Source organism: Ambystoma mexicanum, chromosome 1p (genome assembly GCF_040938575.1).
Source record: "Ambystoma mexicanum isolate Mex_15411 chromosome 1p, UKY_AmexF1_1, whole genome shotgun sequence".
NCBI lineage: Eukaryota > Metazoa > Chordata > Amphibia > Caudata > Ambystomatidae > Ambystoma > Ambystoma mexicanum.
This window is the reverse complement of record NC_090921.1, coordinates 1,213,973,622-1,213,998,551: the sequence shown is the minus strand read 5'-3', so window position 1 is coordinate 1,213,998,551 and position 24,930 is coordinate 1,213,973,622. Positions and strand designations below refer to the sequence as shown.

At 45.0% G+C, this 24,930-nt stretch overlaps 1 long non-coding RNA gene across 1 annotated transcript in view; it reads right to left on the bottom strand.

The window, feature by feature from the left end:
* The window catches only part of LOC138572333 (uncharacterized), a 102,600-nt gene that overhangs the window by 52,293 nt on the left and 25,377 nt on the right, over window positions 1–24,930 (bottom strand). The window contains exon 2 of the long non-coding RNA XR_011303903.1: window positions 20,912–20,975. This is a non-coding gene — a long non-coding RNA (uncharacterized lncRNA). The remainder of the gene's footprint in view (window positions 1–20,911; window positions 20,976–24,930) is intronic.

The following is a 24,930-nucleotide window of genomic DNA, read 5'->3' as shown; positions in this document are numbered from 1 at the left end:
GGGCGTGGAGTCGTTGGCGTCTCTGTGGTCTTTGGGTGGCGGGAAACCCACCTGTGGATGCTCCTCGGCACGTCGACGGTCAGGCCTTCTCCAGCAGGATACAGCACCGATGATGCGGACGAGAGCGTCCTTGGATCAATGAAGTTCTTAGGCAACGGGAGCACGGCGGCTCCAGTTGGCGACGGAGGTCGTCGACAGTGGCGGACAACAGTCCGGGCGGTTCACCTTGGAGTTCCGCAGCAGTCCCCGTATCGGGTCGGCAGCCTGTCGAAGGTCTGTCTACAAGGGAGCTTAGGCAAAGATCAGCTGTGCACGATGGTCCCCCGTAGCTCGGAAAGAGGGCGCCTTACCAGGTCCTCTCTGGGTCAGTTCTTGAAGCGCAGCAGCTTTCAGATTGTGAAGGAGAGCAACAGCAATTCTTCTCGTCCAGCAGGGCTTCAGGATCAAGCTTGAGTTACTCCAGTTACTCATCGTAGTGGACTTCACCTTCTGAACACAATTCCTAGCAGTGAGAGGTCCCCAGATATACTGTTGATCTCCCATTCATTCCGCTGGGTCACACTCAAGCATCCAATCACGACTACGGTCATTCATGCAGGCAGGCAGCCAATCAGGCACACAGGGCATTCAGGCCATTCTCTTCTCTCCAGACACTCGCAACAAGTTATGTGTATTGGGACAAGTACCGAGCCATTCAACACTCCAAGCTGCATTCATACCAGTTTTCAGCAGGGCTGTCTCAACCATTGTGTCAACCACCAGATACTAGACAGCCACAACATAGAATGCATATTTGTCACACACTTCATTCACCCAGGTCCCACCCACAGGCATACCCACAACATACGGTCGTTGAGAAGGCTCCAGCCAGTCTGGTCGGCACTTCTCCACACTACCATATATGGAATTTCCACCCAATAAACAGTCAGGGGGAAGGGACAGAGGCAGGGCTTCCCGGGACTTCGGAAATATCAAGGTAACAGGTGATGGAAGGCAAGAGGCCATGGGGTTCAATTTTGTCTCCATCTGGAATCTACTGATTCCAATGGCAGGGCCTGGGCATCCCAAAATGGAGGACGCTCAGGGCACCAGTCATTTCAGCACAGGGATGCCACCAGCCCGTACCCTGCTCTGTGGGTCACACACAGGTGCCCAAAAACATACACTTGGGGCACAGGGTTGCACCCCTACCCATGGGTGCCATAAGGGTATCCCATGGGTCTGTTCACCAAACCAAAAGAGAGAGAGCTGCACCCCCAGGAGTCCCACATGAACTCCTGTGTGGAAAACACAACAGAACACACGATAAAAAGCAGTAAAGGACAAGGATACGGAGGTCCTGTCCCTCCGATGCATTTCCAGCATCACAGTCACCCCCCTCCCCAGACTGAGGTTAGGGTGCCTAATCTCCCACGGGATAGGCACCCTCATCCAGATGGTCAACATACCTTCTGGAAAGGCCATCTGAGTTTTTGTGACTCTTCCCTGGTCTGTGCTCAATGGTAAAGTCTAGCCCTTGCAGACTAATGGACCACCTGAGCAGTTTCGGGTTCTCACCCTTCATCTGCACAAGCCACTTAAGGGGCTTATGATCGGTTTGGACCTTGAAGGTAGACCTGGTAAGGTAGGGTCAAAAATGCCTAAGGCTCCAAACTATACTAAAACACTCCTTTTCAACAGTAGCCCACCTAAGTTCCCTACCCTTAAGTTGTCTACTGATGAATATGATCGGATGTTCTCTTCCTTTGTCATCTAACTGGGACAAGACAGCTCCAATTCCGATATCGCAGGCATCAGTTTGAACGATAAAGGGCTTGCTGTAATCAGGCGCGCACAACACAATGCCCTACACAGACTTCCTTTCAAGCCATCGAAGGCCCTCTGACAGTCTTCCATCCAATTAACCTTCCGCGGTTGTTTGGTCGAATTCAGCACTGTCATTGGTGCAGCTATGGTTCCATAGTCTGCCATGAAATTGCGATAATACCCACTGAGGCCCAAAAAGTCTGTACGTCTTGTACTTTACTGGGGAGAGGTTGGATTTGACCCCCTCCTACCTCATGACCAAGATACGTGACCCTCCCCTGAGCTATCTGGCACTTGGTAGCCTTGATAGTGATGTTGGCCCTTTTTAACGCCTGCAACACTTTATCCAGATGCGTCAAATGATCTTCCCAAGTGGAACTGTACACGGCAATGTCATCTAAGTAAGCCACACAAAAGGCTTCCAGCCCACTGAGCGCATGGTTGACTAATCTCTGGAAAGTGGCAGGGGCGTTCTACAGCCCGAAAGGCATGACTCTAAACTGGTAGAGTCCCTCTGGTGTTGAGAACGCCGTCTTTTCCTTGGCATGGTCCGTCAGAGCTATTTGCCAATAGCCTGAGGTAAGGTCGAAGGTGCTCACAAATTTGGCAGCACCTATGGTGTCCACAAGCTCATCAGCCAGGGGCAAAGGGTGCGTGTCAGTTTTGGTGACGGCATTGACTCCTCGGTAGTCCAAACAGAACCTCCAATCCTTGGTACCTGCCTGGGAACTTGCCTTGGGGACAAGGACCACTGGACTGGACCAGGGACTGGTTGAGGGTTCAATAACACCCAGATCCAACATCTTGGCGACCTCAGCCTGGATGTGGTTCTTGACGGTATTTGACATACAGTAGCACCTGCTTTTGACAGGCACACTGTCACCAGTGTCAATCTCGTGCCCACACCACGGTGTAAGGCCTGGTTTCATGAAAACAGAGAGGCGTACTGCCGGAGCAAAGCCCGGCAGGCCTTCTGCTGCTCTGTCATCAGATCGGGAGAGAGGTGCACTCCCTCCATTGAGCCATCCTGAGGGTTGCTATGCGGCAAATCAGGAAGGGGCTCACTCTCATCTTCTTCTTGCCCTGAAGCTAGCAAGAGACATGAGACTTCGGCCCGCCTGTGGAAAGGCTTGAGCCTGTTAACATGGAATATCTGAGGGGCTATCCCAGAGGCTCCCATGTCAACCAGATAATTGACCCCGCCCATCTTGGAGATTATCCTGAAGGGTCCAGTCCATTTGTCCGCCAAAGCCCGAGGCTTGGTAGGCTCCATCATGAGGACCTCCTGTCCCGGAGTCCAATCCACTTGCGATGCTTTAAGGTCATGCCAGTACTTATTCAATTCCTGGCTGGCCTTAAGATTCGCTGTTGCCTCACCCATCATCTGTGTCATCCTCCATCTGAGGCCTAAGACATAGTCCCCCACTTGCTTGGCGGGACCTGGAGAGGTAGCCTCCCAACACTTCTCGGATCAAGGTGAGGGGTCCCCTCACGGGATGTCCAAAGAGTAACTCAAAGGGGCTGAAACCAACACCCTCTTGAGGTACCTCTCTGTAGGCAAACAGCAGGCATGGCATGAGAAGATCCCACATCTTCCTGAGGGGCTCTTCCAAAGCGCCTAACATGCCCTTGAGAGTTTTGTTAAATCTCTCAACCAAACCGTTGGTCTGGAGGTGGTAAGAGGTGGAGAACTTGTAAGTTACTCTGCATTCTTTCCACATGGTTTTCATGTAACTCGACATGAAGTTGGACCCTCTATCAGAGACAACCTCCTTAGGGAATCCAACACAGGTGAAAATGCCCAGGAGAGCCCTGGCAACCACCTTGGCGGTAACCGTCCGAAGGGGTTTAGCCTCAGGGTACCTGGTGGCATGATCTACCAAGACTAGGATGAACCGATGTCCACCAGACGTGGGAGGGTCAAGGGGACTGACAATGTCGATGCCAACCCTCTCAAACGGTGTGCCCACCACTGGCAATGGTTGCAGTGGGGCGATGATTCCGCCTCTATTCTTGCCAGACAACTGACAAGTTGGGCAGGTCCTGCAGTGGGACTCCACTTATACACTTATCGGGGCTAGTAAAAATGGGGCGAGAGCCTCTGCTTTGTCTTCTTGGTACCAAGATGACCAGCCAAGGGCACCTCATGTGCCAACTGCAGCAGGAAGGGCCTGTAAACCTGGGGTACCACCAACCTCTTGAGGGCACGAGGTTCAGGCTTAGTGGGCTCACTAAAAAGGAGCTCACCCTCCCAATAAATCCGAAATGTCCTAGGCACTTCTCCTTGTGCCTGGGACAGGGCCTGTGTCCTCAGACCCTCGAGAGAGTAGCACTCTCTCTGTCCCTTACAGACGTCTGCCCGGGAGGGTCCCCCTTCAGCCAACAAGCATTGAAGGTCGGGATGATCCTCCGGGTTGAGAGCCTCTCCCACAGGAAAGTCTTCTGGCTCGTCTCCCGCAGGAGTTGAGACAGGATTTACCACTGGGCCCAGCCCGTCCGGAGCATGAATCCCAATAGGTGCTGCCGGAACAGCGGGAAGAGCAGGGGCTCCCTCCACAGAAGCGGCCTTCTTACTTTTCCGTTTCCTTCGTGCCTTGGGTTTCCCCGTCGGGGAGGGTGCCGGGCTTGCAGCCGGACCCTGTGTGACCTGCGATCGGGTGACCGCCACAGCAGCCATGGGTAGACCATCCGTGATCATCCCCAACTCGACCAAATCGTTTCCCAACAAAATGTTCGCAGGCACGTTGTCCTGAACCAGGACCAGAAGCTTTGCTGTCTTGTCTCCAATCGTAATGTTGACTAAGGCTACAGGCGATAATTTGGGAGGCCCACCAGCTAACGTGGTGGTTCTCAGAGGAGCACCTACATAGACCTCTGGCTTGAGCAGCATCCTGTCCACCACTGTCATGCTTGCCCCAGTGTCTCTCAAACCAGTAGAAGACTGGCCATTCAAGAGGACACTTCTCAAAAACCTACGAGTGTTTTGTGGGATAGTCGCCAGTACTTCTGCGTACTGGTCCCAGGCCCCATGGGACACTAAGGAAATCTCTATGGGAGCACCGAAGGTGATCCCAGTAGAGGAGGGGAGGACAGTGGTCTCTACCTCAGGTACGGAGTAGGCGTAGGTCAGGCTGGCAGCCTGGACTCCAAGTGCCTTACCCTTACACTTGGGGTCACCACTTCGGTGGTCCAGAGCCGCACAATCCCAACATGTGCCAGGAGTGCGGGGTATGGTACTGGAGCCACTGGAACCCTGCTTTGCAGCAGGCGGACCACTACTCTTACTCCCACCCACAACAGACTTATCCCCACTAGGTTTTTGGGTCTTCTGAGAGGAAGGTTTTGGTTTACCTGACTGTGACTGCTTTTGGGACTCCTCAGCTTTCTGAGAGGCCCCCTTTTCTTTGTCCTTGTCCTTCCCACTGGAGTCCTTAGGGGACACCCGGTGGGAGACCCACGTGTCAGCAAACCTAGCCAGCTTAAAGGGGTCCAAAATGTTCTGGTCAGCAACATATTGACGCAGCTCGGGTGAACAGGCTTCCGAAAAATGCTCAAAAATCAAGGTGAGATAATTCAACAAACGTTTTCACTTTGTAACCATCAATCCACCCCATCATGTTCTTATGTGCAGCACTCACCCAGTCAACCCAAGACACATTCTCTCGTTTCTTAAAATCCCTGAACTGTTTAAGATATTGGGTAGGCGTTTTTGCCAAACTTGGCAATTAAGACAGACTTCATGCACTCATACTGACCCCTTTCTTCCACACTCAGTTTCAGAATACAGTCATATCCAGTTTGAGGCACTGCTTAACAAACACTTAGCCCAATCTCTCTTATCAACATCTTGAATTGCACAAGCCATTTCAAATGCTTCAATCCATTGGAGGATAACAGAACCCTCTGCTTACACACCAACCAAATCTTTCATAAACTTGGTTGCTGGGGACCTGACACTCTCAACTGGTTTCGCTGAAGTCTCCACTTGAGCTTTCTCTAGCTGGATTCGCTGACATTCAGTGTCCCGGTTCTTGAGTTCAAGGTCCTTATCTTTGAGTTCAAGATCCCTATCTTTTACCTTAAGATCCCGGTTCTTGAGCTCCACTTGCTGTGCCAACTCCTCTTTCTTAAGCTCAGCACCTAGTTCCAACTTGCGATATTCAAAGGCTGACTTCATCCTCAGTAACTCAAGCTCTAAAGAATTGCTGGGGTTCGGAACAGAGGCAGCAGGGATGGTGGCATTCCCAGAATCAGTTTCGGCGACAACCCCCAGGGTAGAGTCCTCATTGGTTGCATCCCCCCCTTCAAGAGTTTCACAATCGATCTGGTAGTCCACCAGGCCAGCTATCAGCTCAGCCCTAGACTTATCCACAAAGTCTAATTCCCTGGATTCACAAGCACTCTGGAGAGCCGCTAAGCTCATCCGAGTCAATTTACCATTCGCAATAGATTCCATTGCTTGTAATGCAGTTATCTTGTACACGACTAAACCTCAATCTAACAAAGTGCAGATATCCTTCGTAAGTGGCACAGTCATACACTGAGTCTTAAAACCATAAGCATCCCACTGCTGCCACCAGCTGTAAAGACTGGAGGGGGGGTCTGCACTTCCGCTCTCTATATGGTAGAGGGGAGGCACAGAGACCCCTGCCATGATTCTCTATTACGGTAGCAATGGACGAGCAATCAAGGCCTAGCTTCTCGGAAGGTGATGCGAGCTGGTTCTTAAGTACAGTGTAGTCCCCAAGCACCCACGAAGGAATGTCCACACACTGTATCGGTTAAAACACAGTCTTTATATAATTAATATTCAAGGTCATATACACGATCACAATAACTCACTTTGTACTCCGAAAATCAACAATGGTAAATATGTACAATTCTAAAGTGGTACCACTAACGTTATTAGATCTCCTTAAAGTGCATGCGGTCAGAATGACACACAGATCAAAATAAAGAGGAAACCAGCAGTAGAGAGAGGAAGTAAAGCAAGATGGTTGAGCAATAGGCAGAATACTGGTAACTACCGTTAAACACAGCTCTGTGTGGAGATCCCCCCACCTGGGCAACCTTTAGGAGAAAGATACAAGCCCAGTCCATATATTGTTCCCACTAGACTTTCCAATAGTTCTGCAACCCCAAAGTACCTGGCGTTGTAGCGTTCCTCGTTGTGGAAATCGACAACCCTTCTTGAGTGTCCTCCCTTTCAGGCAGGAGTCACGGGTTGTCGAACGTCCGACGGAGAACAAGTCAAGCTACGACGGTGAAGTAGCTGCATCGTTCCTAGCGGTGCTCGTTGACGGGGAAGCGTAAACGTCCTGCCAGGAAGAGGCATGCGGGACACCTCAGTGTCAATAGTTCTGGACCGCAAAGAGTTAAAGAACTGTGGCCCAGCAAGGGCGTCGAGTCGCCGGCATCTCTGTGGTCTTTGGGTGGCGGGAAACCCACCGGTGGATGCTCCTCGGCGTGTCGATGGTCAGGCCTTCTCCAGCAGGATACAGCGGCGACGATGCGGACAAGAGCGTCATTGGATCAATGAAGTTCTTAGGCAACGGGAGCACGGTGGCTCCAGTCGGTGACGGTGGTCATCGACAGTGGCGGACAACAGTCCGGGCGCTTCTCCTTGGAGTTCTGCACCAGTCCCCGTATCGGGTCGACAGCCTGCCGAAGAGCTTTCTACCAGGGAGCTTAGGCAAAGATCAGCTGTGCACGATGATCCCTCGTAGCTCGGGAAGGGGGCGCCTTACCAGGTCCTCTCTGGGTCAGTTCTTGAGGCACAGCAGCTTTCAGATTGTGAAGGAGAGCAACAGCAATTCTTCTCATCCTGCAGGGCTTCAGGATCAAGCTTCAGTTACTCCAGTTACTCGTCGTAGTGGACTTCAGCTTCTGAACACGATTCCTAGCAGTGAGAGGTCCCCAGATATACTGTTGATCTCCCATTCATTCCGCTGGGTCACACTCAAGCATCCAATCATGACTACGGTCATTCATGCAGGCAGGCAGCCAATCAGACACACGGGGCATTCAGTCCATTCACTTCTCTCCAGACACTCACAACAAGTTATGTGTATTGGGACATGTACCGAGCCATTCAACACTCCAAGCTGCATTCATACTGGTTTCGGAAAGGGCTGTCTCAACCATAGTGTCAACCACCAGATACTAGACAGCCACAGCATAGAATGCATATTCGTCACACACTCCATTCACCCAGGTCCCACCCACAGGCGTACCCACAACATACGGTTGTTGAGAAGGCTCCAGCCAGTCTGGTCGGAACTTCCCCACACTTCCATACATGGAACTTCCACCCAACAGCCAGTCAGGGGGAAGGGACAGAGGCAGGGCTTCCCGGGACTTCAGGAAGATCAAGGTAGCAGGTGATGGAAGGCAAGAGGCCATGGGGGCCATTTTGTCTCCATCTGGAATCTACTGATTCCAATGACAGGGCCTGTGCATGTCAAAATGGAGGACGCTCAGGGCAGCAGACATTTAAGCACGGGGCTGCCACCAGCCCATACCCTGCTCTGTGGGTCACACACAGGTGCCCAAAATCATACACTAGGGGCACAGGGTTGCACCCCTACCCATGGGTACCCTAAGGGTATCCCATGGGTCTGTTCACCAAACCAAAAGAGAGAGAGGTGCACCGCCAGGAGTCCCACATGAACTCCTGCGTGGAAAACACGACAGAACACACAATAAAAAGCAGTAAAGGACAAGGATACGGAGGCCCTGTCCCTCTGATGCATTTCCAGCATCACAGTGTGATAATTTCTGGAAATGCCGCACCCCATTGCGTTTGTTGATGAGTCCCCCCACTTTCATTTTAGGACTTGACTAGGCTCAGGTGAGAGAAAATCTCAGAGCTTGTTTCGATTCGAGAATCACCTTGTGTGGTCTAATAGTACATGTGTTGCTGGCTTCCATGTTTATTTTGTAACTCATTTTTGTGGTTACAGGGACTTCCCATGAAATCTCCCCTCCACTGCAACTCTTTTTTCTGGTGTTCTGGTTTTAGTAGCCCATATGGCTACCAGTTCAGAGGTGTTTTATGCACGCAATTTTGGTTACAGGTTGAGGCTATCACCCTGAAACTTTGTTTCACAATAGGCTGATGGGAGCCGTAATTTAGTTATGAATACACCGTGGTCGCAGCCACAATTACTTCCTTAGTAGCCCAATCCGCCGATAGAGTTAGCATTGGGGTGCTTTTGTATTTTTTAAGCCCTACTCCCAGTTATTTTGTTTTGGACCCACCCTTTGTCTATATGGACAAGTCTCTGCCAAAATTGCTGTTTTGCTGATGTGTGGTCTACCCAAGCCTAAAGGCACCCTTGATTACAGTCTAAACTGAAGTAGACTAGTTTAAAGTCCACCAGACTTCCAAATGTACACCCAGTGTGGCACTGCCTTGTGCCACGGTGTTTGGCGCCTAACCCTTTTGCAATTGAGCATGGTGCACATTTCACATATAAATGGCCTAGATGCAAAGGAAGGAAGAGCATGTAGCTACAGTCCTGATCAAGGGACAGACACGTGGCCGCATAAACAACAACACAACTTATATTTTTTCAGAATTTACAAAAATGCTTTATTTAAATGGGGAAGAACCTAACAAAATTCACAATTGCTTCTACATATTTGCCCTGATAAAAAGCCTGACTTATTTTAGGTTAAAATAGTAATACTTTACTGCCAGTGAATAGAGAAGAAAATGATGTTCTTCTGTTTTGAGAATCAAACACATGATTTGGTATTTGATCCTTTGTGGGAGGACACCATCACTTCCATTGTCTGCCATTGGTTACAGCTTGTACATTCATGGCTACACTCACTTTAACATACCTAGAAAGTTCATCTAAAATAGCTCACTCTTCATGTAATTCGCATTTTTATTTCCTTTTGTGTCTTAGGCTCTTCAGTGCCAGTCCACAACATTTCTACATAACTGTTTCTTCATCTGTGAAATCAGTCTCAGCATCCACAGATCTCGATGCTGGTTTGGACCCAATGTATCTTGGATATTGGTGGTACATAGCGTTTCAAGATGCTGTTTATCATTTTACCACTAGGTGGCACCATGCCAACCAAAGGCTGTGGAAGCGCCTGGCACCTACATCCACTGACCCAAGCCACCGGCGTGCTGGAAGGGGAAAGAGCGTGTGACATAGGGGTCTTTTGAAGTACAAAGGCATTCAGGCACTTGCCCTTAGCCACAGTGACTGCAGGGGGCAAAACCTGCCTGGAGCACTTGTGATCTATTTGGGGACGTGTGTTCAATCTACTCCACCATTGCGACGTGCGTTTGTTCAGTGAATTGTCAATTAATGACCACGCTTGGGAGTAATTTACACATGTAGGACATTAAATCAAAAAAGAGCGTCCCTGCGAATCAGCCCCCAAGAGTGGCTCACTGGCTAAGCACTGTCTAAGGAGGATCCATAGCAGAAGTTTACAAAATATGTTTAAGGAGTCTTTGGTGATTGCACTGGTCCAAAATGAACGATATTCTGGGGCTAGTAGCCAAAGAGAATGTCTCACAAGCTGCGCTTTCCCACACGTTTATGTTGGAGGTGTTTTAGCATAGATACATATACATCCAATTTCTGTTTATAGAGACAGGTAACCAGAAGTGTATAAATAAGTAAGTATAGTCTCAGTCAGATAGTTATAGGGGTTTATTCAAAAACACTACACGCCAACACGTGTTTCAGCCCTCTCTGGGCCGTCCTCAGGGCGTTTAGAAAGGTAATAGTTTGGATTCACTATTAACATACATTGTGACAAAATAAAATGGCATTACCATAATTGCCATGTATTAGTTTGAAAAGCAAAACAAACCATACAATAATATCAGGTCATATTTACACAATCAGCACCAAGTGCAGGTGCGAGGAGAGAGGACAGAGGCCAAAAGATTGGGGGGGGAGAGAAAGGAAGAGAAGAAGAAAACAAATTAGTAAGTATTGAAGTATGAGCAACTACTGTAGTTAAATGCATAAAATAGAGAAACCAAAATAATTAGAGTCAGCAGATTTCCATTTAAAATAAAGGCATATAGTATCCTGCCACAAAATAAGGTGTATAAGAAGTATGGTGTGACCACATCACAATAAAGGAGAAAAAGCAGTCTAAAGGCACGTGGTACCTGTTAAAGTAAACCCTTCATCATATGTATTTGTTAGCTTGATGTCTTTTTCTTTTTCCAAAGCTTACTGTAAAGTAAAAAAACGTGCCACTAATTACTAAGTGTATCAGTTGCAGTGTTAAGTAGTGAGGTTAACAAATAAATACCAAAACTGGATAATGGGTTTAAATGTTCGTGCTTACCAACAGATTCAAGCTTATTGCATAGTACAAAGAATAAAGCGCTGTTGTTTCCGTGCTGCAAATCGATTTTCAGTTCTACGGGTAACATGGGAGAAAAGCACAAAAGGCAGGTTTCCCGTTAGCCGCTCTGAGCATATCTGTGCCGTAATGTTCAAAGGAAAGGCAGGCTTGCAACCGCTTGCCAGTAGCTGCTTCCATTAGCCGCTTCAATGCATGTCTGGGTGCTGTCTCCAGCACGTCCTTCAGTCGTGTGCCTCAAGGAATGTGGGTGTTTTCTGGTCTAGCCAGTCACAGGACAGATGGGCCTTAAAGACCACGGTCACATGATACATTGCAATTAGGGTTGCCAAGCAACCAAGTACAGAGTTTAATCTCGGAAACTTCCGTGTTTTTAAAGTCCGAACCAATAAAACTAACAATCCTGCTACCGCAACCAGTTTTTGGAAAATGCAGATGGATATTAAGTGCTACTGTCACATTCTACGTGCATTGTTTAGTCTAGGGAGTGATTATCAATGTAAAATATATACGGGTGCTGAATTTAAGATGCCTGACTAAATCAGCAAAATAGTAGTGCCTGACCTGAAAAATACAAGGCATGTATTCCAAATAATAAATGGTTACACAATAATAGTGAGATAAGAGGTCTCCAATAATGAGGACTGTATGGGTTACAGTGCCAGGATGGATAAGAGTGTTTAAAGCAGTACTAGAAAAGCCATGTTTAAGCAATTAGATATCTCCTGGTATGTCTCACATGGGTCCTTGGAAGGAAGTAAATGCAAATAGTTAAGGTAACTAAGGTAACTAAGGTTGATCAGTTGAATTCGCCAAGTTTAATAAGGGTTGTAACCAGATATGTGCAAGTATCTAGCAGTAATCTTCGAAGACTTGGGTTCTAAGTGCCAAATTGATATTGGTTTTGGGATCCTCACGACATACTGCTTAATCTCTTGTGATGTGGTAACAACCACAGATATGAGTGTTGTACATGCTAATATTCATAGAAACACATTTAATTCATGTTCTTGGTTAAGACCAAGTTGCACACATCTGAGCCTACAGATCATACGTGCTTCCACTTGTCGTAGTTTCAGTTACCTGTTACCTCCTCTTGCGTGTGGTTTGATATTTTGTAGGCCTTTCATGTCTTGACTACTAAGATTCGACAGGTGTTCTCTAATGCGTATTCTCAGTTCCCTGATGGTACTGCCGACATATACTTTTTTACAGACACATAAGATACCATATACAATAAACTTAGAATGACAGTTTATGAATTCAGTAATATTAGTGCTCAGGTTACCATGGCATGTGAATACTTTAGTAGGTGATAAGGCAAACTGGCAAAAATTACAGGTCCCACACTTGTGGAAACCACTTGGTCTAGTGCTCTGTGTGAGCCAACTTTCCTGTCTGTTGGTGCCAGATTTCATGAAGGAAGGGCAAAGTAAGTTTCTAAGAGTAGGTGCCCTTGAAAAAATAATTCTTGGTTTGTCTGTAATGTAAGTTCCCAAATCTGGGTCCAAATGCAAAAGGTTCCAATGTTTATTCAAAATATAGTAAATAAACTTAGAGTCACTCGAAAATTTGGTGATAAAATTGACATGTTGTGGAAATTTAGTCGCATTGCTAGTTTGTTTACTTACAGTCTGTGTAAGTAGTGAGGAGCGGGTCGTTGTTTTCACATTCCTAAGTGCATGATAAATGGTAGACTTTTTATAACCTCTCTCTTGAAATCTGGCTCCTATAGTCTTACATTCTCTTTCAAATTGAGCATCTTCACTCCAGTTTCTCCTTGCTCTGAGAAACTCTCCGTGTGGTATGTTGTCAATCATATTCTTTCTATGGCAACTTTTAGCATGTAAAATGGAATTGACTGCAGTGTCTTTACGAAAGTTACAGGTTTGAATAATTTCATTGGTTACATAGATCCTAAGGTCCAAAAACATAATCTCAGTTGGGTCAATTTTGCCAGTAAAGTGAATACCAAATTGGTTCTGGTTAAGAAATAACATAAAGTCATCAAATTGCATAGGTGAGCCTTCCCAGATTGCAAACACATCATCTATGTATCTCCTCCATACAGGAATACATTTTATGTATGGGTTATTGTGAAAGATATATGAGTCCTCAAAGTATGCCATAAATAGATTTGCTAGGGCGGGTGCATATTTTGCACCCATAGCTATTCCCTTGGTTTGGGTGTAGTACTCATCATCAAAAATGAATTGATTATGGTTGAGTGTAAAGTCCACGAAGGGCTTGAGCATCTGAACATGAGCTGCATGTGATGCTGAATGTGATCTGAATAGGTAGTCTATAGTTTTGAGGGCTAATGTATGTTCTATAGATGTGTATAGTGCAGTAACATCTAGGGTAACTAAATAGTAGTCTGTTTTCCATTGGATATTTTCGAGAATTTGTAACATATGCGTTGTATCTTTCAAATAGGCTGGAATTTCTGGTACAAGGTCCTTAATACACGAGTCAATGTAGGTTGCTAAGTTCTCTGTGACCCCTCCCTGGCCACTCATAATAGGTCTTACAGATGGCAGTTTTGCGAATGGTTTATGTATCTTCGGTAATAGATATAGGGTAGGCATAACGGGGCTGGTGTTATTCAAAAATTGTTTTTCCTCACCAGTGAGCATACCCCGTTCGTACCATTCTTGTACCAGTTGCTGAAGATTTTGTACAGTTTGGGTCGTTGGATTATTTTTGAGTTTAAGGTAACAGTTCGGAGTTGCTGGATGTTCATGAGCCATACTGATATAGTCTGATTTATTAAGGATGACAATGTTGCCTCCTTTATCCGCTTCCTTAATAACTAGCGTGTCATCTGCAGATAACTCACGGAGAGCCAATTGCTCAGCTTTGGACAGGTTGTGATTTTTACTGACGAACCCTTTGTTGTGACCATCAATATAATGATGAATTTCTTTGGTAATTGCTTTGTAAAAGATTTCTATTGCATTGTCTTCAATATTTGGTGGCATAAATTTAGATCTGTTCTTAAGTTCCAAGATGTCCATATTCCGTTGGTGTATCCCTAAATCTCTCTGGATCTCAGCAATTGATTGCCCATTTTCACCTGCAAGGTTGGCTAGAAGATGTATATTCTCAATCTCCTGAATACTCTTGCTACTTGTAGGGGGTAGCTCTGTCCGTGGTTGAAAAATATTCGGTTTATTGTGAAATTATTTTTCAATGTCAGTTTTCTTGTAAATTTATATAGGTCTATTTGTACCTCAGTCATATCAGATAGTGTGCTCGGTGCGAAGGAGAGGCCATAGTTGAGAACAGTGGTTTGTTGCTGTGAAAGTTGTTTGTCTGAAAGATTAATGACTAGGCTTTTAGAATTGGCTTGGGTTGTGGTACTATGAGACTGGATCTGGTGAATCTTTTCCTTGTGTCTCCGGTTCCCCCTCCTCTTAGCTCCTCTTCCTCTTCTTCCTCTGAGGTTGTTGGGGTTGTTGGCATATTCAAACCTAAAGGGAGTGTTTTCTGGAAACTTACATGTTTGTAATTGACATTGGGTTTTAGGTAGTTGCCCTTTTTATATCTTTTGATTTCCGCCAGGAAACCACGCCTTGAATGGCGTTTTTCTTCAGCCGTCTGTGCTGAGTCTACAGCACGGAAACGGCAGCGCTTTATTCTTTGTACTATGCAATAAGCTTGAATCTGTTGGTAAGCACAAACATTTAAACCCATTATCCAGTTTTGGTATTTATTTGTTAACCTCACTACTTAACACTGCAACTGATACACTTAGTAATTAGTGGCACGTTTTTTACTTTACAGTAAGCTTTGGAAAAAGAAAAAGACATCAAGCTAACAAAGACATATGATGAAGAGTTTACTTTAACAGGTACCACGCGCCTTTATACTTCTTTTTCTCCATTATTGTGATGTGGTCACACCATACTTCTTATACACCTTATTTTGTGGCAGGATACTAGATGCCTTTATTTTAAATGGAAATCTGCTGACCCTAATTATTTTGGTTTCTCTATTTTATGCGTTTAACTACAGTAGTTGCTCATACTTCAATACTTACTAATTTGTTTTCTTCTTCTCTTCCTTTCTCTCCCCCCACAAACTTTTGGCCTCTGTCCTCTCTCCTCGCACCTGCACTTGGTGCTGATTGTGTAAATATGACCTGATATTATTGTGTGGTTTGTCTTGCTTTTCAAACTAATACATGGCAATTATGGTAATGCCATTTTATTTTGTCACAATGTATGTTAATAGTGAATCCAAACTATTACCTTTCTAAACGCCCTGAGGACGGCCCAGAGAGGGCTGAAACACGTGTTGGCGTGTAGTGTTTGTGAATAAACCCCTATAACTATCTGACAGAGACTATACTTACTTATTTATACATCTTCTGGTTACCTGTCTCTATAAACAGAAATTGGATGTATATGTATCTATGCTAAAACACCTCCAACATAAACGTGTGGGAAAGCGCAGCTTGTGAGACATTCTCTAATACACGTGTACACTTTTTGGAAGGGATACCGGGAGAATTACCCTTCTGTGCCTCACTACTGCAGCTAACCTTTTAGATCAATCCAGTTTCACAATAATTGCTAAATCTGTGCGCAACCACCCATACTAGGGACTTTTTCTCGGGCTAGCTACTTCTAGTAGCCAAAGATCTTGCATTTCATTTGTCATTAAAGGTGGATCGGAAGATGTTATATTCCAGGGAGTCATTGTTACAGTATTGCTCTATTTTCAATGCCCTATGCAATCAGGCTAATTTTGATTACTTAGAAGGCTGCAAACTTCATAGTCAAGTAAGGCAACTTATCAAAGTATGTTTCAATAATCTTAAGGGTGCTTACTTTGTTTACAGGGGCAGTTCCCCTGCTCGGACAGAGACTGTCAGAGGGCTAATCTATATATGTCAAAGTCAAAATTTGTATGTGGGTTTGTGGCAGGATTTGTGGGTTTGTGGCTTGGGGACGTGTTGTTTCTTATACAATTTCACACCTTTTCACCACCCTGCACCAAATTCTGCACAGTTACCTATTAGGCCCCTGCGGAAAATACTGGTTACATGACATTTGGACACCCCACCCGGTTCCCTGGATTTCAACACAAGTCAAAATGTGTTGGTGGGTTTGTGGCTTGGCGAAGCGTTGTTCCTTATACAATTACACACCGTTTCACCAATCTGCACCAAATGTTGCATAGTTACCTGTTTGGACCCTTTGGACATTACTGGCTACATGATATTTGGACATGCCACTCCTTTCCCTGGATTTCAACAAAAGTAAAATTTTGTTTGTGAGGTTTGTGGCCTGCCGATGAAGCTGTAAACCATGTTCACCGGGAAGGGAAACAAAAAATGTATGAGCGGCAAATGAACCTAAGAGGCAAAGGTGAAGGCCGGTAGCATTCCAGAAGTTTCCAAATGTTTGCGTATCAGGTGAAACTACTTTTCCAGAGGATTTCTGCAAGATGGTGCCTGCCGATGAAGCAGTAAACTATGTTCACCGGGAAGGGAAACAAAAAATGTTGTTTCCCAACTGGTCCTGGCACAAGGAACAAAACTTGAGGTCGCTATGGGAACTTGAAAATCCCATTTTAAGGCCCTAGGATGCACAGTTTACAATATATTTGCACCGCAACGAACTGCACCACGGCAGGGTGAGGCAGAACAGCGACATTAAGGATCATTCATTTTCAACAATTGATGAGAGTGGTATCATGTCTGTCTACAGAACCAGTTCGGAGAACGGGTACTTCTGCTAGTGCTTTCAATTAAACTATAAACCATGTTCTTTTTTTGTCAGATATGTTCTGAGTCTCCCTCTGTCAAGTTATCTGTGTTCATGCAATGAGATGTCATTACAAGATGTGGGATGTCTTAACCCACTTATGCTCCGCCCTGTGGCATCACTGTGTCCTGGTGGTGTCAGAATCGTAAAAATGGCTGCAAAACCCCTATGCGTGCCAAAACCTATGGAAATTGCGCTCTACAACGCACAAAAAGATGGCTGCCAAATCTACCATGCATGTTGTCAGTGGTGGAATGGAGACCTCACTCCTGAAACATGTCATTAGGCTGCCCAACCAGTAAAAATGGAGCCTGCATGAAAAGCAGTGCTTGCTGAAAGAAAGCCGGAATCTTGTTTTTAAATCTTTCTTGGTTGCTGAAAATACAGAATGCTGGTCCAAAACACCCACAAACATCCAATCTACTTGCTGGGTGTCACATTTTACTGAATTCAAGTAATCATTGTGAAATTGCAATATCCTGGAAAGCTGAATTGTTCAACTAAACACCCACAGCAAAAGGTGCCTGCCTGTGGGATCTATCAAAATCTGGGCGCAGTACCAGCGGCCGTCTGAATGACTGTTTTCAAAAGCCTGCATTAAGACTGTAAGTTTGTACCATTAAGAATTAATGTCTGAAATCTAAGTGACCTGTTATCAAGAGGAACCTAGGTTGTAACTATTTAAACTTCATGGTTTAGAGTCTGGAATCAGTGTTCTAGCTGCTTGTTTGAAAATTGCAAGTTTATTTAAACAAAGAAAAATTTGTAACAAAATGACATTTAAAGTAAGCCTGACTCCAAGCCAAACCACAAACAACTTTCTCCACAGGGCCAGGCACCTCCCTTCTGCTCTCTAGACCAGGAACTCACATTCATGTGATGATTAAGAGGGGAGGGGCACTTGGGCTGCTCTGGGAAGGGCACAATGGACTTCCTCCCAGGCAAGGAGATGCTAATCAGGAAGGATCATAAATGGCCTCTGCCAGAAGGAAGGGGGCGGAGATTGCTTCTGAGCTGCAAGAAGGTGAAGGAGGCGGGGACAGACAACTCTTGTTGATTCACAATGGACAAAAAGCATATTTCGAAAAAGACTGATAATTCACTGTGTACAATTGGAAAAAATATGTAAACCCCGGACTTCTGAACCTAATTTCTGGCTGCACATTTTAAGAGGAGCCTGAACTTGGTGCTATGTTCTGGGAAGTAACTGTAGAAATTGTGGTTTTATACCAAATGTAATTATGTCAAAAGCATGAAACTTCACACGCGTGTGGCCAGATACAATGCGCACAGTTGTACAAATTTGTGGACAAACTAGATATCGTGCTCCGGCCCAAAAGGGCAGAATTCTGTCAAAAGCCGACAAAAGATCCTACAATGACGGGGCTTGGAAGAGCATTTGCTCCACAAAATATGTGATCTAGATATGTTATTGTTATAAAGTTTGCAAAATTGTAAACATGTATTATTCTAAAGGTAGATTTCATGTTCAAAAGGCAAGGGGAGGATTCTCTGACCCATAAAACCACATCATCATGGTGACACCCTGTTTTATTCTCCAATCAAGGGAGTGGGGAAATTCTAACCTATAGTCAGCCTAGGGGGCGCGCTTAGGATAATCCAGCACACACACCCCTTCATCAAATGCATAAAAGAAGAAGAGAAAGCTGAGGACTTAGAAGGAGACACAGATTCACCCACTACCCCGATCCTGGCGAAGCACCCTGAAGGAGATCCATCAATATCCTTGCTCCAGACTCCAGAATCTTTGCAAGCAGAAAGGACCATTCCATTAGTTGAACCATTTTCAACTAGGCCTTGAATTTCCAGAACTAGAATCCCACCACCAAAGGGGAAAATCAAAGAAAACAGCTGAGCTGTGTTGTAACTGCTTGCCTGCCAAATTATTATCTGCAGAACCAGGGCAGATTAAACCCAATCCTGTGCCGTGCTGTGCGTGCTGTGCCGATCCTGTCCAGTCCTGTCGTGCAGTGACCAGAGCGCCTTGCTGATTGCAGACCCTGCCCAGTCCGGTGTGCCCAGCAGAATTCCTGTCCAGAAATCTTGACTGACCAGAATTCCTGATGGTTCCGTTCAAACATATATAGTGAGTATCCATAGTATAGGACTGTCACTAGCCTATGTACTGTCCATAGTAATCCCTATCTCAAACCCATCCTCTCTTGTATTTCGAACCTGATATTGTTAGAATTATTATGAATTTCCTGAACTCTTTATCTTATCCCTACTAACTTCCTTCTGTAATAGTATTGTTAAACATATCTTTGCGCTGATATATTTCATCTGAAGAAGGCAAGCTCCTCGGCAGGCAAAAACTTGATCCAGGGGCGTCCTGGTCTAGTGGCTGTGATCCCGTGTAGTATTTGCTTCTTCCTAGTCATTCCCTAGTGTAAAGAAATCCTGTTTGTCTTTTAAAAGAGCATGCCTGTTTCTCATTATTGCACCTATCGCAATAAAAACAACCTCCACAAAAACGTCCATAACTTCTTCAAATTTTATGCTAGAAACTAAATGTAAACGTCTGCTTGTAGCTAACATCCACAGCTTTCCATAGCACCATAGTTTTCCCGCAATCGCGATTACCGCGCATGAAAAAGTTTGCCGTTAATTTTCGTTTTGGCAAAATATTACACGTGTAAAATAGCTTTTCATTGCACCCGACCTCAAATTTCAGTTTGCACATTGCTTATTGGTGTCAAATCATTGCTAGTGTTTGTCTGCAACAATATACAGCGGCTCCCATTATAATTTAAACAATTTCAGTGATTTAAGCCATATTTAGTGTTTTACCCAATCCATTCTCAGACAACTTTAGAAACCAGTTTGACAGTTTGCCAATCAACTCTGTTTCTCTCTTGTGTTTGCTGGGGGGAAATTGGGATTGACCTTGTATTTGAATTCTGCATTCCTGAAACCTGTTCTCTCTCCTCCTATCTCTCTACATTGCATATTGGGGGGTTGAGCGGCGTGCAGGGGGAAAGAGTAACCGCATTGCTATTTGATTTGAACCCACATAAGTATTATTGCTGTGCTGCATTCTTTATGATCATTATTACTCCTTGTGATTAAAGAGATTGATTAGTGTGACATCACCCCGTTGGTGATTATCGTATCGCCATTAAAAATAGTGTGATTATATTGTGAATATATAAATAAATATTTTAACTTTGCAAACCAGCCGGATTCTTGGTTCAGTGTGACCGAGGGGGCCGCGGGGGTTCCAAGAGAGGGGCGCGATATCAGTGGTACATCGTTCAGAATAAAAGACGTTTTAGACACAAATAAATAAATAAGGATTTCAGTCGTGCATTACACACTAGGCATTGACTTAGGTGAAGTGCCGAATTGAAATCACTTACAAAGAAAAGCAGCTATGTTACTTTTTATGAGCTGTAAGAAAGCTCGGACCATTCTGTCTCTCTTCCATTTTCCCGCATGTATAAATAAAATGGAGCAAATATTTTAAACTTCTGAGGAAGGAACATGGGTCCACAAAGCTAATATGGCACGTAAATAAGTTCGTTTTTTACTAGCTGTGGACATTTAACTGTGATATATTTTTATGATGCCTTATTGTGGGGGCTGTTATATTTTGATTCTGTTTTTAGGACACCCTTTAATATGTTAATGTGTGTGTGTTTATTGAAAGCATAGTCATGCAGTGATTTCAAAATACATGCTTACATTAACGGGTATCAAAAGGAAAACGATGCCCGTCCTAATTTCTGTGTTTCTGGCAGGTCTGGCTCTACATTAGGCAATACCCGACATAGGTGGTCCTCTCGAGAGCCTCACGCACGTGGGCGTTGTGGGATGCGTCTCACTAGCACGACCAGACGTGGCATGATAATGAGTCTTGGCTTGAAGGGGCAAACATCATTGCATTAGATCTTTTTTTGCTAATGATGTGTGAACATTACTCCTGTGAGAACGGCACTTTGGGGTTGCTGTTTACTCACCGACTGCCAGCACTGCAGATACACAGAACAGTGTGATCCTCGCCATGGTGAGAGTTCTTCAAGCCTGAAACCATGAACAAAAGAACATGCTTAGACATCAGATAGCCAAAGAATCTCCAACATCAGCCCAAAAACTAAAGTTATGGACGCCAAGTATTTATCTACACAAGCAATCCTCAGCAAGGCATAGAAAACCGGGGAGTTTTACTCACGCATATCTTCGTCACTTCATTAGACGGGTTAGAATGGAAGTTGCGCACTTTGTTACTGTCTTGACACATGCCCCAATACCAGTGGCATGTCCAGACACTTGACTGGGGTGGCCCAAGTGGGGCACTGACCTATGCAGGGGTGGCATGAAGTATGAGCGCACACACACATAATGATCATAGTTTAGGATAATGTTTTGGCACCTGGGGTGGCCAATCAGATTCCAAGGGTAGCACGTGCCGCCCCAGGCCACTCACTCCCTGGACACACCTATTCGCATTATTATCACTTTCAAACGCCCATTTACAGTCACGTGGCCCTTTCAAACTGTCTGGGTGTTTCTATCCTCTCACAACGTGGCCTCTTCCTTTCCTCAACGACCAGTGTCTAGTTTCCACCTGGCTTGGACTCAATTCCCCACTTTCCTGTGCCTGGCAAGCCTGGGCCCCCTAACAGTACTATGGTAGCAATGGGAGCAGCACAAAAGCTTATTTGCCTATAAACAATTCTAAAGGCAGCCCGAATCGGCTGAAAAATTTGTCGAAAACCGTGGAAATATGCTTTGCCAATGTCTGTTGAGTGGGAAACTTTAAGCTTATAGAGAGAAAATGTGGTTAAAACAGCCAAACGGTTTTGAAATGTGCAGGTGATTTCTCAAATCTGCAGAGAATATTAAAAATCCGTGCTAAGAATTCTACATTTTCATCCGAAAAATCTTTAGAAGCTTTGGATTGTCTCTACGAGTTGCCATAGCACATATCTCTCTCTTGCTTTATTTCCGAGATTGGTTCCACAAAAGTTCCATAAAATACTGAGGTATGATATACATCATCAAAGAGCAAGTTGTGTGCGCATCAACAAAGTCTTTTAGGTAAGGTGTTTAGTTATCAAGATTAGTCCGGTGGATATAAACTATCATGATAAATATTTAATAACACAAATAAAGAAAATCAGATTAAAACTGCCATGGGTTTTCCCCCCAGTCCCAAGGCCTTTTTTGGTGATTTTGGTATTTCGCCATTCAATGCCTTCTAACGTTTTCTGTTTCATTAACCCCTTAAGTGCCAAGGACGAGTTATCACGTCCTTGGCAACAGGGCGGTAATCCCAAGGATGGGATACCTCGCCCTTGGCACTTAAGGGGTTAAAAAAGCACTCCTAACAATAATCATAACAATGAGAGAGTCATTCAAGTTGCAATAGCCTAGCTCTAGTTTTGGAGGCTAATAAGGCAGAGATCACTAATTTGTGAAGGGCCACATGTGATTTCAGGGAAAGAGGGCCCTAGGGCCCTTTTGTGCTACTCTATAACCAGGGCAGTTGAAACCTTTCAACAGAACGACCAACAACCTAATTCTGATGTCTTGGTACCATTGACAGGAGAAAAGAAAATGTGGTCGGTCCTCCGCTCTTCCCATGCCACCCTGCAAGTGGGAGAAGGCATTGCCCACTGACCAGCCCATAGCACATATTTAAGCGATATGTCACTTGAGCCCCATCCCCTCACTATCTTTATTTAGGCCTTCTCGAGCTATAAGGGACTAAGGGACGTTACATAATCTTTGCAAAACATTAAATCAGTACAACCCTCACAAATAGTGTGCTCACATTTACAATGTTTTAGGAATTATGGGACATTACAGAGTACCTTGTCCATCTACCTGATATGTCACGAATGCACCTCTAATCTGCCAAGTGGTTTTCTTGACTAAACTAAGGACAAATGCATTTTATGTTAAGTTGTTTTGCAAAAACATCATGAAATTATTATGTGAAGCCAGGTGAAGTGCCAAACCCTCAAGGGTGTACCCAGAATACAGGCTTATTCTTTTTCCTCTGGCAGATTCAGTGACATCAGATACCCCAGCTGGGATCATGGGGTCTGCTCAATGTGTATCCTGCAACTGGAACCTGAACTCTGCGCTTCCACCCAGTAGCACCCCATGCAAAGGCTCTGTATATGTACTCATGTACTCAGCTGGACATGTCACAGAAGACAAAGACCTGCAGGGGCCGTGTTTCTGTACATCGACAATCTATCAGAAGGGGAATGCATGCTTTCAGGGTGGGATCAGTAGAGGAGGCGGAGGTGCCCAAGTCTTGTTTACTCATAATAAGTCCCACAAGTTGTCTGGCAGTATAGAGTATGGATACCCCTGTTATCCAGTAGATGAAACATTCTCAGAAAAAGCACACTGTTCTTTTGAAGCAACATCAGTTTGTGGAAGGCACCCATAACTCCCTCTTTGGCCATTGGACCTTCACACCAATGTATCTGCCCATTGTCTTAAAAGTATTAGTTGTGGCTCCAGGCGAGTATTCATACATGCCAGCATGCCCAATTCCATTTGGGAGAAGTTACTCCAGTCCTCGATTTAACTTGGCATTCTGGGACTTCTGTTCCTGAGTTTTGAATTGGGAACCCCACGACTAAGCTCCCAGAATGCAAAATACAAATTAGGGCTAAACCGGTATCTCCCGAATGGAATTGGGCATGTTGGTGTGTATGTCTTCAAGGAAACGCAGGAGAGTCTCCAAGTCTGTTTCTGAATAGCCTACACAATGCTATGTTTTACGGATATCCACACAAAGGTTGATTGAATGCAAAAAAGTGCTATTTAAACAGTTGGCGGTTATCCTGAAAGAGGTTTGTGTGGAGTCCTGGGGGGTTGAACCTGGAGACCACCATAGTTGCCAACTTGATCCATTCTAATCTGTAAGTGCTTATCCAGTCCTGGTTTTCCTTTGCATTTTGGGACTTGTAGTCTGAGTTTTATAATGGGAAAATCAGAAATATAAGTCCCAGAATGCAAAGAAAAATCAGTACTGGATAAGCACCGACAGATTGGAATGTATCATGTTCGCATCAATAGACCGGGGTCATAAAATGTTGATTATTTAAGTCTGTGAGAAAAACCATGCATGATACAGGTTTGGTTTGAAGGTTGCAGCTCCACTAACACTTATACATTGCCCAAGTGTTTCTTTCTGAATTAACCACTTCCACCCTTCAACGAGAGTGGTGGAAACCACACATCCATTCATGATTGCATAACTGGCACACACAGACAAGTGTCATGTCTGAGAGCAACACGGAGGGAACAGGAAATGCAATACCTTTGAGAATGATGAGTCACGAATGTGTGATGTGATTATGCAAGGAAAGTCTATTCGCGACTACTCAGGGCACGCCTCACAGCAGCAAAACCTTTCATAGCCTACAAGGAAAAAGTGAACCAGCAACTACATGTGCAAATGATGTGGATGCAGGAACAGCTTCACTGGCACCCAATTTGTTGATTACACTTTCGTAGTTTAAAGGAAGAGATGAATTTATTCCAGTGTTGCCTTGTGACTTCATTAGGGTTAGCCGATGTAGCACCATGTTATTATCTGGTTTAAGAATGACCCTGTTTAATGCAGGGATTACTTACTGGTAATCTTCATTACTCCTAGTCCTAATGTTCCTGGTTACAGTAGGTACGTGTGAGGTGTCCCACCTCCTCCAGGAATCCTTTATTTCTAAAGTCCTTTGGTCCAAACCTCGCTGGGGAATATCCACACAGCCCACTGACTGGCCACAGTAAGCAATACCCAAGCACAACCCCATTCAGTCAAGACACAAGAGGCAGAAATGCAGTACTGTAATGAGGCGAAAGTAGGACTAAGAGGAATGAACATTATTGGTAAGTAATCCCTGCATTACCACCGCGTCCCTCTTCTTCGTTCCAGTACTTAAGTGTAAGGTATACCAAAGGCGGCTTGCTGAATGGGCAAGAACCAGAAAGAACAAACATAAACAGGGAACTT